The following is an 8,323-nucleotide window of genomic DNA, read 5'->3' as shown; positions in this document are numbered from 1 at the left end:
TGCTGAAATTGTTCTGCATTCAAAGTTCACTTAGAATTTATGTTTTCAAGTTCATATCTTAGAAATTCTAGAGTCTTAAGAGTCTGTATCGAATTTGTATTGTGAGCACCTCTGATTGTATATCAAGTGTTCAACCTCAATCATTTTTCTTTGTAATCTTGTTTGATTAGAAGTCTCTTGCAGTTGTGCTTAAGCAATAGAAGTCTCTTGATTGTGTTCAGGAGCATAGGAAGTCTCTTGCTTGTGTGCTTGAGCAATTTGAAGTCTCTTGCTAAGTTTAGTAGTGAGCAGTTGTAATCAGATATTACGTTTTAGTGAACTCTCCTTGGAAGTGCAAGGGGGACTGGACTACTTCCGGTTTGTGGAAGGAACCAGTATAATTGCTTTGTGCTTTTTTCTTTCTCTCTCCTCTGTTTTTATCCGCTGCATATTAGTCCTGAATCTCACCTCAGAAGCAGTTCTCACTTTGCTTTTGATTAGTGCTTTCAGCTTAGGAGAAAACGAAGAAAAAGCTAACATAATTCAACCCCCCTTCTTGTGTTTTTCTCACCTTCAATTGGTATCTAGAGCCTTGGTTTGTTGTCTTAACATTTAACAGTGTAACAAAAAAAGATCTGAGAAAAACATGTCTGGTGATACTTCTAGTTCTGGATCTGGACCTAATCATACTGCTGTTTCATATGATTATGGTGACAACAAAAAGTCCAACTCTGGAAAAGTTCCTAAATTCAATGGAGATCCTGAAGAATTTTCTTGGTGTAAAACCAACTTCTACAGCTATGTCATGGGTTTAGATGAAGAACTATGGGACATACTTGAAGATGGTGTTGGTGACTTGGTTCTTGATGAAGAAGGAGCTGCTGTTGATAGAAAGAAACATACTCCTGCTCAGAAGAAGATTTACAAGAAGCATTATATTATCAGAGGAGCACTTGTCACTGCTATTCCTAAAGCAGAATATATGAAGATGAGTGACAAGTCAACTGCTAAAGCAATGTTTGCTTCTTTTTGTGCTAACTATGAAGGCAGCAACAAAGTTAGAGAAGCAAAGGCTCTTATGCTGGTTCATCAGTATGAGTTGTTCAAGATGAAGGATGGTGAAACTATTGAGGAGATGTACTCAAGGTTTCAAACCCTATTCTATAGACTACAAATACTGAAGAAGAGTTATGTTGCTTCTGACCATGTTAGCAAGATACTAAGAAGCTTGCCTGCTAGATGGAGACCTAAGGTTACTGCTATTGAGGAAGCTAAAGATTTAAACACTTTGAATGTTGAAGATCTTGTCAGCTCTCTCAAAGTTCATGAGAGTAGTCTTAATGAACATGAACCTTCCAAGAAGAGTAAATCTATTGCTCTACCGTCTAAAGGGAAATCATCAAAAGCTCTGAAGGTTGTTGAATCTGAAGAAGAGTCATCTAACGGAGACTCTAGTGAAGATCCTTCAGAGAAGATGGCTATGCTTTCCAACAAGCTTGAGTATCTGGGAGGAAAGAACGGGAAGTTTCTGAGTAAGAGAAGTGGTAACAAGAGTTCCAAGAAAGAAGATCAGAAGGGATGCTTCAACTGTAAGAAGCCTGGACACTTCATTGTTGACTGTCCTGATCTTCAGAAGGAGAGATCAAAGGGCAATTCAAAGAAATCAAGCTTCAACACATGGAAATTCAGAAAGCAGATTAAGAAGAGCTTAATGGCAACCTGGGAAGATTTGGATAGTGAATTTGGGTCTAAAAAGGAAGAAGCTGATGAAGATGCTAAAGTATCTGTTGGGTTAGTGGATACTGAGACTTCGGAAGCAGATCCTGATTCAGATTTTGAAGATAAAAATGAGGTATATTCTAAAATTCCCAGAGAAGAACTTATTGAGTCTCTTAAAGAACTCTTTACACATTTTGAGCTTAGAACAAATGAGTTGAAAGATTTAAAAGAAAAATATGTTGTGTTAATGAGACAACAAGAATCAACTCTATTGGATCTGAAAGCTTCTGAAGAAGGACTTAGAGGCTTTGACTTCATTTTTAAAACTTATGAAGAGAAGCTCAAGTATCTTTGTCAGAAGCTACAAGAAAAGTGTAATGGAAAGACTTTAAGCAAGCATGAGATAGTTCTTGAAGATTTCATTATATCTGGTATTGACAGAAGCAAAGTTGCTTCAATGATTTACAACATTTACAGAAACAATGGTAAAGGGATTGGATTTTCAGGAGGGAAACCTAATGAAATCAGTCTCAAGGCATGTGGTGAATGCATCAAGGAAGGATTGAAAACCTTATTTGTACCTGAAGGTGCTAAGTTGGAAACTGCTGTTCAATCAGAACCTGAAGCTTCCAGTTCTAAGGCTAAGATTACTTCAAAGCCAAAGAACTCTAAGCCATAGGCAATGATAAACTCTGATTCTAAGACTTCAAAGATCAGGATTATAAAGAGATCAAAACCCGTTCCTCAGAGTCTGGTGAAATCTGAATCTGAGGTTCTGAAGTCTAAGTTTCAGAAGAAGACAGTTACTGCTCCTGAAGTACAAAAACCAAAGGTTGTTAAACCTAAGGTGATGGTTAATCAGAAGCTACCAAACTTACAGCACAAGGTACAAGAAGTGAAGAGTAAAACTTCTAGTACTAACCTGAAAGGACCCATAAAACAATGGGTACCTAAATCTGAAATTGTTAATACTGCAGATATGTCTAAGAGCAAAGGAAAAGCAAAAATCATGGTACCTAGACAGCGGTTGCTCAAGGCATATGACAGGAGAGAAGTCTATGTTCCTCACCCTCACTATGAAAGAAGGAGGAAGTGTGAAGTTTGGAGGCAACCAGTCTGGCAAGATCATTGGTACGGGAACTATTGGTAACTCCTCTATCTGAATCAATAATGTGTGGTTGGTAGAAGGTCTTAAACATAACCTATTGAGCATTAGTCAATTTTGTGACAATGGTTATGATGTGATGTTTGAAAAGACCAACTGCACTGTAATCAACAAAGAAAACAAATCCATAGTGTTCAAGGGAAAAAGGATGGAGAATTTCTATAAAATTAACTTCTCTGAACTGGTTGACCAGAAGGTAATTTGTCTTCTGTCAGTGAATGATAAGAAATGGATGTGGCACAGAAGGTTGGGATATGCTAACTGGAGATTAATCTCTAAGCTTAGTAAGTTACAACTTGTCAAAGGGCTTCCAAACATTGACTATCATTCAGATGCACTTTGTGGTGCATGCCAGAAGGGAAAGATTGTGAAATCATCTTTTAAAACAAAAGACATTGTTTCAACGTCCAGACCCTTAGAATTACTTCATATTGATTTATTTGGACCAGTTAGCACTGCATCATTATGGAAGTAAATATGGATTGGTTATTGTTGATGATTACAGCAGATGGACTTGGGTAAAATTCCTAAAAAGTAAGGATAATGCTTATGTTGTATTCAGTAACTTCTGCACTCAAATACAGTCTGAAAAGGAAATGAAAATTTTGAAAGTCAGAAGTGATCATGGTGGAGAATTTGAAAATGAGCCATTTGAAAATTTTTGTGAAAAACTTGGAATTGTCCATGAATTCTCTTCTCCTAGAACTCCACAACAAAATGGGGTTGTAGAGGGAAAGAATAGAACTTTACAAGAAATGGCTAGAACCATGATTCATGAAAACAATTTGGCTAAACATTTCTGGGAAGAAGCAGTGAATACAACATGTTATGTCCAAAATAGAATCTATATCAGACCTATCTTGGAGAAAACAACATATGAACTCTTTAAGGGAAGAAGACCCAATATCTCTTACTTTCATCAGTTTGAATGTACATGTTACATTCTAAATAACAAGCTCTACCTAAAGAAATTTGATGTCAAGGCCCAAAGAGGAATCTTCTTAGGTTACTCGGAAAGGTCAAAGACATACAGAGTGTACAATTCAGAAACACTATGTGTTGAAGAATCAATGCGCATTAAATTTATGACAAAGAGCCTAGAAGTGAAACTCCAAAGCAAGATGAAAGTTTTGAAGAGATACAGATTCCTGAAGATACTCCAGAATCTGATCAGATAGCTGAATCTGAAGACAGTCCAGAAGCTGAACCCACCTTAGAAGCACAAGATGAAGTTGCTTCTGATGAAGCTCAAGATGGCTCTCAGCAAGTTATTCAACCCAAGAGTAAATTCAAGCACAAATCTTCACATCCTAAGGATCTAATCATTGAAAACAAAGATAGTCCTAGAAGAACAAGATCATATTTCAGACAAGAAGAGTCTATGATAGGACTGTTATCAGTGATTGAACCTGCTACAGTTGATGAAGCACTTTCAGATGATGGTTGGATACTAGCTATGCAGGAAGAGCTTAATCAGTTTCAAAGAAATGATGTGTGGGATCTGGTACCTAAACCTCAACATAAGAACATTATTGGAACAAAACGGGTATTCAGAAACAAATTGAATGAACAAGGTGAAGCAACCAGAAACAAAGCAAGACTTGTTGCACAAGGTTACAGTCAACAAGAAGGCATTGATTATACTAAAACATTTGCTCTAGTTGCAAGATTGGAAGCAATCAGGTTACTTCTTTCCTATGCAGTTAATCTTGGCATAATATTATATCAAATGGATGTCAAGAGTGCATTTCTAAATGGAGTCATTGAAGAAGAAGTGTTTTTCAAACAACCTCCTGGTTTTGAGGATCTTAAGTATCCTGACCATGTTTTCAAACTTAAGAAATCACTACATGGTTTGAAACAAGCTCCCAAAGCTTAGTATGATAGACTTTGTAATTTCCTGATTAAAAAAGATTTTAAAAGAGGCCAAGTTGACACAACACTCTTCAGAGGGACGCTTGAGAAAGATATTCTTGTTGTGCAAATATATGTTGATGATATAATATTTGGTTCTACTAATGCATCTCTTTGCAAGGAATTTTCTAAGTTAATGCAGAATGAATTTGAAATGAGCATGATGGGAGAGCTGAAGTTCTTCCTTGGAATTCAAATTAACCAAATCAAAGATGGAGTCTATGTTCATCAAACAAAATACACTGAGGAGCTTCTGAAGAAATTCAAGGTTGAAGATTGTAAAGTGATGAACACTCCAATGCACCCAACCTGCACTTTAAGCAAAGAAGATACTGGAACAAAAGTAGACCAGAAGTTGTACAGAGGTATGATTGGTTCTCTGTTATACCTCACTGCATCTAGGCCAGATATTTTATTCAATGTATGCTTGTGTGCAAGATTCCAATCGGATCCTAGAGAATCTCATTTAACTGCTGTTAAGAGAATCTTCAGGTATTTGAAAGGAACAACTAATCTTGGACTCCTCTATAGGAAATTGTAGACCATGATTTTCGGGTGTCAATCCATTAATTGGTTTTGAACCTTCAATCGTTTGGACTTTTCGATCTTTATTCGTGGGAAGGGAAAAGATGAATTTAAAACCCTTTTTTGGATCCGGGGGTTGGTTTCGATATTTTTATTTGATTGATTTGGAAGGAATAAACCCTTGCCTACGTACCCTTAAAAGGGATCAAAACCGCCGTAGTTCTCTCTTAATTTTTTTTTTGTGGGTTGAGTTGATTTTAATTTAATTTTTGAAAAAGGTTTTTGAGAAGGATTGCGAGACTTCAAGGTATAGAAGAATAAAATTGGAGTGAGGTTGTTTCATTTTATTTAAGAAATTTAGTCTAAGTTTAATTAAGATTCAATTAGGAATTTGATTAAGAAAATAAAAGGGAAAACAAATTGGATTTGGATCCAAGGTTTATTAAGAAAATAATTTGACTTTTGCTTATTTAATTTTTTTTGAGGTAAAAAAAAAGGTTTTACTAAACTAACGGTAAACTAGCGTAACGACGTGAAAAATAAAGCGAAGTAATAAAGTGATATGGTGTCGGTACAAGTGTCGGTGTGTGCAATTACTACGCTATTACATTCCCATCCTAGGCATTTTCTAAGAGAAATATAAAGACAAGAAAATAAAATGCGGAAAATAAATTACATCATATCCCTAATTAAACACACTAAGGTATTGGAAAATAAATTGCATGAAACGAATATGAGATATGAAATCATGAGGTATGGTAATAAAGTGAAAATATAACATAAACAGTAAAAAACAGTCAATAAAAAACTGAAATAAACACATAAAATTTTTGGAAATTTTTAGAGAAATTTTAAATGAAACAGAGGTGTAAATATCAAACCGAAAAGGTGCAAATAGCAAAAACATAGAGAAAAAGAAAACATAAAGGAAATTGGGCCTTCACCTGGTCCATCAGGCTATTAGATTTGATTTGGGCCTGAGGATTGTGATCATGTGGCTAAGACAGCAAGCATACCATAGACAGCAAAATAAAGAAAACAAGGTAATAAGTATGAAGCTCCAGTAACCGTTAGATCTATCATCGATCTGACGGTTCACAAACTGCGAAACACTCAAAAACAGATGTAGGCACATGGTAATAATTAAGGAAACAAATAGCGACCGCTAGATTAACATGGGAGACCAGATCTGAGGGTTGAGAGAGAAAGAGAAGGAAAACCAAGGAGAACCGGTCCGGTTCAGGTGAACCAGACCGGTTCGCTAGAGTTTATAAAAGGCTAGGAGGCCGGTTTTTCTTCATTTTACATGTTTTCCTTCTCTCTAAAAATTAAACAACACAAAATAGCTCTCCCTTCTCTCTAGAAAAGAGAGGTCAGAGAAGGAGGAGGAAGGAAAGTCCGACGCGGCGGCTGGCCGGTTTCCTGCGACAGAGCCACCGCGTCAGAGAAGTCAAACCCCTTTTTTTTAAAATTTTTTAGCTCCAAAGCTTTCTTTCCTTCTTCCCTTCTCAAATCCAAAGCCGATTTTCAAAGATGAACAACAGAAAGAACTAGATCTAACTTTTTATTTTCGATTTTATTTTTAAGGATGAGCCACAAAATAGGTAACAACAAAGCGGTATAAGAGGAAAAATCACAATACCATGTTTAAGTCGGAGATAATCTGGACAGAAGGGAAAACTTCAAGCTGCTCCTCTATGCTACAGATCCGGTTTGCAAGCTCATAGTTGAGGTCGCAAGTTGAGAGAGCGAATTCGTTTTCGTTCTCGCAATCCAGAGGTTAAACAGCTTCCTCCTTGCTGAACTCGATCCGTACAAGTAAAGGCTGATTCGATTTGTGTGATTCCTTGCTGAATCCGGGACTGTGTTGTTGTTATTTGGTGAATTCGAAGGAAAGAAAGATGAATAATGGTGTTTGTGTTGGTAATATGAAAAGCTTGCGTGTAATTCGAGCTTGGAATAGGAGTATGAAACAATTCCTGGAAACAAATGTTTATGTGTTCATCAAGTTCATGATGAACTTCATGGGTTTTTTGGATTTTGATCTATTAAAGAGAAGAGAGAGAAAGGATTTTCTGTTTGTATTAATTGTGGCAGAGTTTCTGACGCGTGAACAGTTTTTTTGAACACTGTAATAAATGGCACTATTTATACTGGATTTTTAGGGTTTAGACTGATAAAAGCCAATGTCAAAAATACCCTCCAATTGGGTCTGATAAGAGTGCCAGCACAGCGCAGAAGATTGGGGACCAAGTTTCTAATCAGGACCAATACCAGGCTGACACCTGGACAGATAGATGGACCCTAATGGACTAACAAAATAATAACTAAATGAAAATGAAAATAGAAAAAAAAAGGTTATGTGAGGACTTGAGTCACTCACGTGACTCTCTTAAAAAAAGAAAAGAAAGAAGAATAAATAAAACAAAATAATAATAATAATAATATCAATAATAAAAAGGACAGTGTAATAATAATAAAAATAGTAATAAAACTAAAATTTGTCCCTTTCGGTAAATGAGGTATTTTAAAATACCTCTCTGTCGAAATTTCAACTGAAATGGTTAAAAACACCGTGTTAATTACAAATGAAAAGGAAATTAATTAAAAAGGTTAAAAAGAAACGAACTAAGACGTCCTCAAATATTGTAAAAATACGCGTGAAAATTTTGAAAACAAATAAAATGATTTTAAAATACATGAAACATGAATAAAATTCTACTTGCTTTAAAAAATACAAGATAAAAGTTTTAAAATGTTAAACAACGACTAAACAAGAATTTTAACTGATTAAAACAAAATAAAAAGGATTTTGAGCCGCTTTAAAATACGACCAAAGGTTTTAACTGGTCCAAAAATGGGGTATGACAGAAATCCTTAGATTATAAGTTGATTGGATTCTGTGATGCTGATTATGCTGGTGATAGGATTGAAAGAAAGTCAACTAGTGACAATTGTCAATTTTTTGGTGATAATCTGATATCCTGGGCTAGCAAAAGACAAGCAACTATTGCTATGTCT

Source organism: Medicago sativa, chromosome 8, assembly GCF_051527215.1.
Source record: "Medicago sativa cultivar Bolivia chromosome 8, Bolivia_mono, whole genome shotgun sequence".
In the NCBI taxonomy this organism is placed as follows: domain Eukaryota; kingdom Viridiplantae; phylum Streptophyta; class Magnoliopsida; order Fabales; family Fabaceae; genus Medicago; species Medicago sativa.
This window is presented reverse-complemented; position numbering follows the sequence as displayed.